Genomic DNA, 12694 nt, shown 5'->3' on the forward strand with positions numbered 1-12694 from the left:
TGGTTTGGGAGGATTGCACAATAGAGCTATCTTAGGTCATGTCTACACTTGACACTTACATGCAACTTCTGCTATCAGAATACGAAGATCACATCGAAAAGACGGGTCTAGACGCACAAAAATCGCTTTGTGGTCAGATTGTGTTCAGATCTGGCTGACCACTTCAGGAGGTGGTCAGGGATGCATTGTGTGCGGATTACTCCTCAGTCTGGATGCAATCAGGCTACTGATCAGCACTCCTCCCACAAGTCTCCAGAAAACTTATAACGTTGGAGGAAATATGTTCCTAGCGTGTGAGGAACATGTTAGCTGGCCTCATAAATGCTAGCCAGCAAGCTAATATTTAGAAAAAAAACACTTTTTTGTTTGGCTAGAGTTATCCTAACCTGTTTGCAATCCCTTTAGCGTTGCTTGCTAGCTTGCTGGCTAGCTACAGAGGTTAGCTGGCTAGTTAGCTACAGTAGTTAGCTACTGCCATCAGTTGTTGTTGTGTTAGTATCATATTTAGCCTATTCCAGCGTTTGTAGAATGCATACTGTCATTTGAATATAGTGCGGGAAAAGGGAATCCGAACACGGTAGACACATTTAAATGTAGTTGTAGAAGCATGACACGTTCTGAATTCTATGATCAGAATAATAAATCTCCATGAACTGTCAAGTCTAGACACGGCCTCAGGCTATGGTCCATGGAGGTTTATTTGGCATACTTATGTAACCCATTGAAGGAGGTGCATTGTGTTGGATCCAGCTCCATTTGATAGGAAATGGTTTTATATCATCACATTGAAAAACACAGCAATAAAATAATACAACATAGAAATGCAATGGTAAGTACCTTGTACATACAGAGGTGGGAGGAGTCAAACAGTGTTGAGGTAAGTCCCACACCCTTTCCAGTAAGCACGTCAGCATGCAGCCATCTTGTGTCTGTCTATCCTCAATCATAAGATGGCCGACACTGACTCATCATCTAGTTCTAGTAGCCTATACATGGATGGTTTTACATATCCATACTGCTGACTGGGATGCTTTGCATTGATAAATATGATTTGTTTGTTATTGTCATGAACATACAATATTGCTATTCAACAAGGGTTTTTTGTCTCACTCTATGTAAAACGTATATACTAAATTAAATACAGTGGCAGTAGATAATAGATGTAAACTCTTTGACCATGTTGTAAAGTAACTACAGCACTAACTAGGTCTCATCTTATTGTTCACCAATAATTACACATTCTCTACCAGATGGAACCATGTTCTGGAATTCTTGTCCATTCCCACAGTGTGTTCTGGTATGTGTGTGATGGGAATAACCAAATCAAGTTCAGTTTGTGAATGGAAAGTCCCTGGAAAGAACAATAAAAGGGTCAAAAACCAGCTGCAGCATAGGCTACAGTGAAGGATAAACGATGCCACAGTGCCATCTATATGTAGACTGTAACTCTCCTCACTACTGTTTCAAAGAAATCACATGATGAGTCACTTCACTTTTGGGTGTCTGTCAGGTGAAGTTTCCCCTAGTTATAGATCTAGGATGAGCTTCCCCTCCCCCCAAAAAGGGTCCATTTTCTACTGAAAAGGCATCTGATTTCTTCTGTTAATTGGATGTGTAAAAGTATTTCAGCAAGATTACATTTTGAATGACATTAGAAGCTTAATAGGATCACTTAATTATATATAGTGTAACGACCCTGGGTCCTTAAGCGCGGATATCGGCTCTGCCGTTCGAGCATGCTTTTGCGGCAAAGTCGATAGCGCGCTGGACTTCTGGCTAGAAGGTCGAGGGTTCGAGATCTGTTTCGCTGCCTGTTTCATTACAATACTGTATCATTTCTATTTTTTGCCAATACAGCCACCAAATGTTTGCTATGGTGTTATCTTTATTTCACACATAAAACATAATAATGAGTGACTGTTGAGTATGATGCAGTAGATGACATGAAAACACACCAGTGGAGGAATTATGATCCAATAGGAGATGAAAGAATTACAATGTCATCAGGCACCAGGCAGAACTGAGAAACATAATGTCATGTTTTGTCTTTGATCATCATGTCTTGTCCCTGTGCTTCCCTCTGCTGGTCTTATTAGGTTCTTTCCCTCTTTCTATCCCTCTCTCTCCCCCTCCCTCTCTCCCTCTCTCGCTCTCTCTCTCTATCGTTCCGTTCCTGCTCCCAGCTGTTTCTCATTCTCCTAACGACCTCATTTACTCTTTCACACCTGTCCCCTATTTTGCCCTCTGATTAGAGTCCCTATTTCTTCCTCTGTTTTCCGCTTCTGTCCTTGTCGGATTCTTGTTTGATGTTTGCTGTTCTGTGTCCTTGTTCCGCCCTGTCGTGTTTTTGCCTTCTTCAGATGCTGCGTGTGAGCAGGTGTCTATGTCAGCTACGGCCTGTGCCTTCCTGAAGCGACCTGCAGTCTGTGGTCGCGTCTCCAGTCGTTCCTCTCTTCTGACGAGAGGATTTCAGTTTCCTGTTTTGGATTTACCTTTGATAATATCCAGGAGAATCATTGTTTGTTTAATACTGGAATAAAGACTCTGTTTCTATTACGTCGCTTTTGGGTCCTCATTCACCAGCATAACACATAAGTTGAAAGAGAAAGTGCAAGTAAATGTAATCGATTATTGAGATGTTTTAATGGTGATACTGATGAATACATTTAATTATAGGGTTCCTGGGGAGAGGTTTGAGAACCACTGATATGTAGGCATCAATAATGCTTACATAGTCTACACCAGTTCACTAGTCTTTCTCCAGTAGACAACTGGTCATTCAAATCCTGTCTATTACATAGGTCTGCCTTGTCTGCCATGTTTGTTCCCATGAGTGAACTATAATGAGGGTTGTAGTTGTGTGTTTTCTTTTCATACATGTCTGATTAGTGATGGCAGTAACTTTGTCGTAACAGCCATGTTGGTGACTGGCCTGAGGGGTCAAAGGTCAAGTAACTAGATGAGCTGTGAGGGCTACAGTATAGCCTGTGTACCAGAGAATGAAGGGGACGGTATCTGATGAGGTGTGATGTCATCAGATAGTAAATCAACCGTATATACACATTTATGATTGTAATCCTCAACCTAACAGTTACATAGAAAAATAAATCACACAAAATATATTTTTTAAATAGCCTGGGTACTGTTTCTGCTCTCTTACCAACTCTTTGGCATGATAGCACAAACCTACTGGCACTCAGGCCACCCCCAATGTGTCTGTTATAAAACTGTAACGATATGAGAAAATAATTTGTACAGCATTGTTAAGAATAATGGCTCCGACGCTCGTCTTATGTGGCAGGGCTTGCAAACTATTACAGACTACAAAGGGAAGCACAGCCGCGAGCTGCTCAGTGGCACGAGCCTACCAGACGAGCTAAATCACTTCTATGCTCGCTTCGAGGCAAGCAACACTGAGGCATGCATGAGAGCATCAGCTGTTCCGGACTACTGTGTGATCACGCTCTCCGTAGCCGACGTGAGTAAGACCTTTAAACAGGTCAACATACACAAGGCTGCGGGGCCAGACGGATTACCAGGACGTGTGCTCCGGGCATGTGCTGACCAACTGGCAGGTGTCTTCACTGACATTTTCAACATGTCCCTGGTTGAGTATGTAATACCAACATGTTTCAAGCAGACCACCATAGTCCCTGTGCCCAAGAACACAAAGGCAACCTACAGACCCATAGCACTCACGTCCGTAGCCATGAAGTGCTTTGAAAGGTTGGTAATGGCTCACATCAACACCATTATCCCAGAAACCCTAGACCCACTCCAATTTGCATACCGCCCAAACAGATCCACAGATGATGCAATCTCTATTGCACTCCACACTGCCCTTTCACACCTGGACAAAAGAAACACTTATGTGAGAACGCTGAGCTGACTACAGCTCAGCATTCAACACCATAGTGCCCTCAAAGCTCATCACTAAGCTAAGGATCCTGGGACTAAACACCTCCCTCTGCAACTGGATCCTGGACTTCCTGACGGGCTGCCCCCAGGTGGTGAGGATAGGTAGCAACACATCTGCCAAGCTGATCCTCAACACTGGAGCCCCCCAGGGGTGCGTGCTCAGTCCCCTCCTGTACTCCCTGTTCACCCACGACTGCATGGCCAGGCACGACTCCAACACCATCATTAAGTTTGCAGACGACACAACAGTAGTAGGCCTGATCACCGACAACGACAAGACAGCCTATAGGGAGGAGGTCAGAGACCTGGCTGGGTGGTGCCAGAATAACAACCTATCCCTCAAGGTAACCAAGACTAAGCAGATGATTGTGGACTACAGGAAAAGAAGGACCGAGCACGCCCCCATTCTCATCGACGGGGCTGTAGTGGAGCAGGTTGAGAGCTTCAAGTTCCTTGGTGTCCACATCAACAACAAACTAGAATGGTCCAAATACCAAGACAGTCGTGAAGAGGGCACGACAAAACCTATTCCCCCTCAGGAAACTAAAAAGATTTGGCATGGGTCCTGAGATCCTCAAATGGTTCTACAGCTGCAACATCGAGAGCATCCTGACTGGTTGCATCACTGCCTGGTACGGCAATTGCTCGACCTCTGACCGCAAGGCACTACAAATGGTAGTGCTTACGGCCCAGTACATCACTGAGGCTAAGCTGCCTGCCATCCAGGACCTCTACACCAGGCGGTGTCAGAGGAATGCCCTAAAAATGGTCAAAGACCCCAGCCACACCAGTCATAGACTGTTCTCTCTACTACCGCATGGCAAGCGGTACCGGAGTGCCAAGTCTAGGACAAAAATGCTTCTCAACAGTTTTTACCCCCAAGCCATAAGACTCCTGAACAGGTAATCAAATGGCTATCCGGACTATTTGCATTGTGTGCCCCCCCAACCTCCCCAACACCTATTTTTACGCTGCTGCTACTCTCTGTTTATCATATATGCATAGTCACTTTAACTATACATTCATGTACATACTACCTCAATTGGGCCGACCAACCAGTGCTCCCGCACATTGGCTAACTGGGCTATCTGCATTGTGTCCCACCCACCACCCGCCAACCCCTCCTTTACGCTACTGCTACTCTCTGTTCATCATATATGCATAGTCACATTGACCATATCTACATGTAGATACTATCTCAATCAGCCTGACTAACCGGTGTCTGTATGTAGCCTCGGTACTGTATATAGCCTGTCTTTTTACTGTTGTTTTATTTCTTTACCTACCTACCTAACACCTTTTTTGCACTATTGGTTAGAGCCTGTAAGTAAGCATTTCACTGTAAGGTTTACACCAGTTGTATTCGGCGCACGTGACAAATAAACTTTGATTTGATTTGATTTAAAACGGCTATACAATGATGTAGCGGAGCATTACTGGACACAATGGAGTATGCATCACAAAAACCCAGGGATATATTTGTAGCCTAAAAAAATGGCATCATTAAAGTTTTATCACTAGTTTTACATTGATGTTAACAATTTCCAGATTTCATTTTTTTTTATTGGTATACCTGTATAGCAGAAATAAAATCCTAAAGCTCCAAAAAGCTCAAAGTGATTCATATAGTCTTCATTAGGACAGTAGTGCTACTCCTTTTCCCAGGGTGTTGACAGTGTTTTACAGCATAGCTTTAGCACTTAGTTTGTAACATCTAGCAAAAGTGAAACCTTTTTTTCCAGCATTGTTTTCATAACTTGTCATCTCTGTTCAAAATGTGGGAGACATCATCACATCGCAACAGACAAGATACATCCTGATATTTATTTACAGTATGTAAATCAGAATGAATCAAAAACAGAAATACATCAAGACAGTGTTAATAAACCAATAGAAACAGATTTAGGTGAATAAATGACACTTTTTTTTCTCCTTTAAAACCCCATCTGTTTTTGAATTTCAAACTATTTTAAATAACAATAACCCCAATATCAAACCCAGTTACTGTAAAAGCATGACTTTTGTCATTGTAGAGTTTAATTGTGCAGTTATATAAGACATCATGAGATAGTTCGGTTTTAGAGAAATGTGTCTTTGTGTCTGGGTGCACATTACTTTGACTCAAATTCTAGAACAGTTTACTATCTTTCTTCTCTTGTCTGTGCTTTCCCCATGAAGACAGACAGACAGAGGTCAGTGAAGATCGCTCAAACTACTGTTTTTTCCCCAATCATTTTGGCACCATTTTCACAAGCATGTGGTAATTTGTACATTATTTTGAGGATTATAATTAATGGACTTTTTGTATGGGTCGATACATTTTTCGTTAGGACAAACCAAGTCAGAAGTTTTTACGTGGAAATTACTAACTTTAGATATTTTTTTTTTCAAATACACTACTTCGCGGCAGCAGCAAAAGAGTGATCAAATTAAGATCCTTGTCACGATCGTCATAATAAGCGGACCAAGGCGCAGCGGGATATGAAGACGTCTTCTTTTATTAAAGATGACGAAACGAACACTTTTACAAAACAAAACAACCGTGAAGCTACAAACGTAAGTGGATACACAAGCTACAAACGTTCAACATAGACAATTACCCACAAACACCTAAAGCCTATGGCTGCCTTAAATATGGCTCCCAATCAGAGACAACAATAAACAGCTGTCTCTGATTGAGAACCAAATCAGGCAACCATAGACTTTCCTAAACACCTACACTGAACACAACCCCATACATACTAAAAACCCCTTAAACAATACACACACCCTAAACTAGACAAAACACACAAACATCCCCCATGTCACACCCTGACCTAACTAAACTAATAAAGAAAATCAATATAACAGAGGCCAGGGTGTGACAATCCTACATCTGTAGTACAAAACTCCAAACAGAAAATCAAAAAGGCAGTTGTTTCAAAACTCTAAGCACATTTTCAATTGACTAAGTACAACACACAAAATCATACTGTCACTTTTTCACAAATTTTTATCAGTTTCATCTAGAAAAAAAATAAAATCACATTGCAATACATGTTCACATTACTTTTGATATGATTGTCTTCTTTTGTTAAAATACATTTTAATATTACTTAATCAGACTGCTCTTTATTGATGATCACTTAAATGTTTGATAAACCTATAGATTTGACATTTAAACTGGTCGACTACAGATTTTGAGAACCACATAATGAAAATGGACAGTATGTCTGGTAAGTAGAAACATAAAAAGTATGATATACAGTTGAAGTCGGAAGTTTACATACACTTAGGTTGGAGTCATTAAAACTCATTTTTCAACAACTCCACGATTTTCTTGTTTCTATAGTTTTGGAAAGTCGGTCAGGAGATTTACTTTGTGCATCGCACAAGTAATTTTTCCAACAATTGTTTACAGACAGATAATTTCACTTATAATTCACTGTATCACAATTCCAGTGGATCAGAAGTTTACATACACTAAGTTGACTGTGCCTTTAAACAGCTTGGAAAATTCCAGAAAATTATGTCATGGCTTTAGAAGCTTCTGATAGGCTAATTAACATAATTTGAGTCAATTGGAGGTGTACCTGAGGATGTATTTCAAGGCCTACCTTCAAACTCAGTGCCTCTTTGCTTGACATCATGGGAAAATCTAAAGAAATCAGCCAAGACCTCAGAAACAAATGTGTAGACCTCCATAAGTCTGGTTCATCCTTGGGAGCAATTTCCAAACGTCTGAAGGTACCACGTTCATCTGTACAAACAATAGTACGCAAGTATAAACACCATGGGACCACGCAGCCGTCATACCGCTCAGGAAGGAGACACGTTCTGTCTCCTAGAGATGAACGTACTTTGGTGCGAAAAGTGCAAATCAATCCCAGAACAACAGCAAAGGACCTTGTGAAGATGCTGGAGGAAACAGGTACGAAAGTATCTATATCCACAGTAAAACGAGTCCTATTTCGACATAACCTGAAAGGCCGCTCAGCAAGGAAGAAGCCACTGCTCCAAAACTGCCATAAAAAAGCCAGACTACGGTTTGAAACTGCACATGGGGACAAAGACCGTACTTTTTGGAGAAATGTCCTCTGGTCTGATGAAACAAAAATAGAACTGTTTGGCCATAATGACCATCGTTACGTTTGGAGGAAAAAGGGGGAGGCTTGCAAGCCGAAGAACACTATCCCAACCGTGAAGCACGGGGTGGCAGCATCATGTTGTGGGGGTGCTTTGCTGCAGGAGGGACTGGTGCACTTCGCAAAATAGATGGCATCATGAGGATGGAAAATTATGTGGATATATTGAAGCAACATCTCAAGACATCAGTCAGGAAGTTAAAGCTTGGTCACAAATGGGTCTTCCAAATGGACAATGACCCCAAGCATACTTCCAAAGTTGTAGCAAAATGGCTTAAGGACAACAAAGTCAAGGTATTGGAGTGGCCATCACAAAGCCCTGACCTCAATCCTATAGAAAATTTGTGGGCTGAACTGAAAAAGCGTGTGCGAGCAAGGAGGCCTACAAACATCGCTTGTGATTTAGATGAGGTGCTGTGGCCAGACCAAAATAGGAGGCAGGATGCAGCCTAATGTCTTTTTTCTTACATTTTGCATGTGTTTTTGTCTTTTTGTGAGTGTTTTTCCTGGTTTTCTCCTGTTTGGTATGGAAAGTGTTACATACAAAACACAAAAAAGAATACCCTATCAATAATAGCCTATCGGCCTATGCGGTAATAAGCACATCTTTCTAGTGGAGTTTATTGTAGGTGCAAGGATACGACAGGTGCATCTATCTGCTTAGGCTCTAAGTCTATAGGCTACTACTGGACATTGACCTACATGTCAACATGTACTTATTTGCATGGTTTTAATATAGGCTATGGTCTAACATGTATGGTGCTAGGCTGCTTGCATCATATGGCGCTGCAGCATATAGGCAATTTATGCGCGTGGAGAACGTGACCTTCTGCTTGAGCCCTACTTGTCCTTGGCAAACATCATCAAAAGTTAAAACACATATCATGGCACTTCAGTGGATCATTGTCAAGCAGTATCGTAAATAGACATGATAATGTGCCTGTATAGGCTATAGGGGGTTCAATGGCTACACATATAATATAATATAATACAGAAATCATATATTTTTGTTAGTTTGTCGATATCATTTTAGTTTTATATACTTGTTTGATCTATTATTCAGCTTTTGACGCGGTAATACCGTATGTGTTTATCAAGCCAGATCTGGTCATGTATGTAAAAACAGACTTTCTTGTATTTTGTAGCTCAGACTTGGGGTTTGGCACAAATACATCTTTGGGATGATTCTGGGATAATTTTCCGACCCCATAACTCTGGGGCACATGTGGGGCTCAGTGGCGCACCCCAAAGGTACATTTTAACCACACTTTAATGATTTGTAAATCATGAATAGATTGACATATCATAGCGTAGCTGCACATGAAGGTTCACTACGGGACAGTTATTAAATCATGTCGGCCCCACATTTCAAGCTTGAATTTTAATGACCAAAAAATGTTAAAAAGTCCACCACTTAAAACCTTGAAATTGCATCTGTTGATGCGGTACAATTCTATTTAGGTATTAATGAAGGTACATTTCATGTTACACGTCAATTGGAATGATATTGGTGAAAATATTGATAAAGAAGATCAACCGGCCTCCCGGGTGGCGCAGTGGTCTAGGGCACTGCATCGCAGTGCTATGCTGCGCCACCAGAGTCTGGGTTCGCGCCCAGGCTCTGTCGCAGCCGGCCGCGACCGGGAGGTCCGTGGGGCGACGCACAATTGGCTTAGCGTCGTCCGGGTTAGGGAGGGTTTGGCCGGTAGGGATATCCTTGTCTCATCGCGCTCCAGCGACTCCTGTGGCGGGCCGGGCGCAGTGCGCGCTAACTGAGGGGGGCGGGTGCACGGTGTTTCCTCCGACACATTGGTGCGGCTGGCTTCCGGGTTGGAGGCGCGCTGTGTTAAGAAGCAGTGCGGCTGGTTGGGTTGTGCTTCGGAGGACGCATGACTTTCGACCTTCGTCTCTCCCGAGCCCGTACGGGAGTTGTAGCGATGAGACAAGATAGTAATTACTAGCGATTGGATACCACGAAAAATTGGGGAGAAAAGGGGATAAAATTAAAAAAAAAAAAAAAAAAAAAAAAAAAAAGAAGATCAACCGAGCTAGGGTTAGGAAGAAAACTACAAAATGGCGGCATATTTGTAGTTCACAACTCCGTAGCAATGTAAGTTGTTAGCCAATTTGATACATACATTTTTTTTAAACGATCCAACGTCGTAATACCAAAACGATTTTGGGCTCCCGGGTGGCGCAGTGGTCTAAGGCACTGCATCTCATTGCAAGAGGCATCACTACAGTCCCTGGTTTGAATCCAGGATGTATCACATCCAGCCGTGATTAGGAGTCCCATAGGGCGGCGCACATTTGACCCAGCGTCGTCCGGGTTTGGCTCTTAACTGACTTGCCTAGTTAAATAAAGATTACGATGAACGATGGAGCAACTAGAATTGATGAATTAGAAAATGCAGATAGAATCACTGCTGAGACATAGGCGATAGAAATGAATAGGTCATTTCAGATTGAGCTGACATATGCAGCGTTTACCGTGAAAGCGGATGCGTTCTCAGCCCTCTCCTGTACTCCCTGTTCACCCACGACTGCGTGGCCATGCACGCCTCCAACTCAATCATCAAGTTTGCAGACGACACTACAGTGGTAGGCTTGATTACCAACAACGACGAGACGGCCTACAGGGAGGAGGTGAGGGCCCTCGGAGTGTGGTGTCAGGAAAATAACATCATGCTCAACGTCAACAAAACAAAGGAGATGATCGTGGACTTCAGGAAACAGCAGAGGGAGCACCCCCCTATCCACATCGACGGGACAGTAGTGGAGAAGGTGGAAAGTTTTAAGTTCCTCGACGTACACATCACGGACAAACTGAAATGGTCCACCCACACAGACAGCATGGTGAAGAAGACGCAACAGCGCCTCTTCAACCTCAGGAGGCTGAAGAAATGTGGCTTGTCACCAAAAACACTCACAAACTTTTACAGATGCACAATCGAGAGCATCCTGTCGGGCTGTATCACCACCTGGTACGGCAACTGCTCCGCCCACAACCGTAAGGCTCTCCAGAGGGTAGTGAGGTCTGCACAACGCATCACCGGGGGCAAACTACCTGCCCTCCAGGACACCTACACCACCCGATGTCACAGGAAGACCAAAAAGATCATCAAGGACAACACCCAAGCCACTGCCTGTTCACCCCACTATCATCCAGAAGGCGAGGTCAGTACAGGTGCATCAAGGCAGGGACCGAGAGACTGAAAAACAGCTTCTATCTCAAGGCCATCAGACTGTTAAACAGCCATCACTAACATTGAGTGGCTGCTGCCAACGTACAGACTCAATATCTAGCCACTTTAATAATTAATAATTGGATGTAATAAATGTATCACTAGTCACTTAAACAATGCCACTTTATATAACGTTTACATACCCTACATTACTCATCTCAAATGTATATACTGTACTCTATACCATCTACTGCATCTTGCCTATGTTGTTCGGCCATCGCTCATTCGTATATTTATATGTACATATTCTTAATCATTCCTTTACACTTGTGTGTATAAGGTAGTTGTTGTGAAATTGTTAGATTACTTGTTAGATATTACTGCACGGTCGGAACTAGAAGCACAAGCATTTCGCTACACTCGCATTAACATCTGCTAACCATGTGTATGTGACCAATAAAAATTTGGGAACATTTCCTTTAAATTTCAGTCACGCTGTAAAGCTGAACTTCAGCGATGCGGATTGAATAACCTTAAACCTGTTTCATCATCAGCAGGTAAAGTAGGAGAGTCAGAGTTCAGATGGTCATACTGAACTCCCTTCTATCTCGGGTCACTCAGGCACGCAGCAGTTAGCTTCAAGTGAGGCAACACCTCACGACACAACACCTCTGACCTAAAATCGAAAACTCGTATGACCTACATCTTGTAGGCCTATGTATGCTGTATATGAATATGTGTAGCCTGGCCTATATGATGAGTATTCAGCCCTAGCCCATGTAGTGATTCAGGCGTTCAGAGAGTGAAAACTTCTGTGTTTCAAGCTCTCGCCCAGAGCCTGTTGGCTTGGCATGTGTACATAACCCCTCTGATCAATCAAATATGTGCATAATCTTATCATTAAACATCTATAGTCTTACAATCAAGCTGTTTCCCAAGTTTACTGAGTATATTACACCCTAGCTAAAAGCCTATAGGCCTATCTATAAAAAATTAAGTTCCTCTATAAGTCCTAAATTGTAGTGAGAACATTATGTAATATGTTTAAGGCGTGTTCCATGATTGTGATTCCAAAACCAAAAATGTTTCAGTGCTTAGGAAGTATAATGGTTCGAATACAGCTGTGCTTTCTGTGAACTACAACTCCCTGTTTCACGTTGCATCGTGTCCAGCGGCGGCGACCGGAAATGGCGCCGGAATTGTAGTTCTAACCTCTTCTGTGGTTTGCTTAAACAGTGTACACTAAAGGATACAATTATTTTTTGCCACGGCTTTTGACACCCAACTGTAGATGGAAATGCCATGCTATTCATTTTGTACTATGCCCTTGCATCTAAGGTGTAGGATTAACTTGTTTGCGTTTCTTGCATGTTGAATGTAGGCCCTAAATGCATGTACCCAGAATAATGATTTATTACATGTGCTACTGATCACACCATGGCCTCCTGTCTCCTCTCTCCAGGAAAG

This window comes from Salvelinus alpinus, chromosome 26, assembly GCF_045679555.1.
Source record: "Salvelinus alpinus chromosome 26, SLU_Salpinus.1, whole genome shotgun sequence".
Classification (NCBI taxonomy): domain Eukaryota; kingdom Metazoa; phylum Chordata; class Actinopteri; order Salmoniformes; family Salmonidae; genus Salvelinus; species Salvelinus alpinus.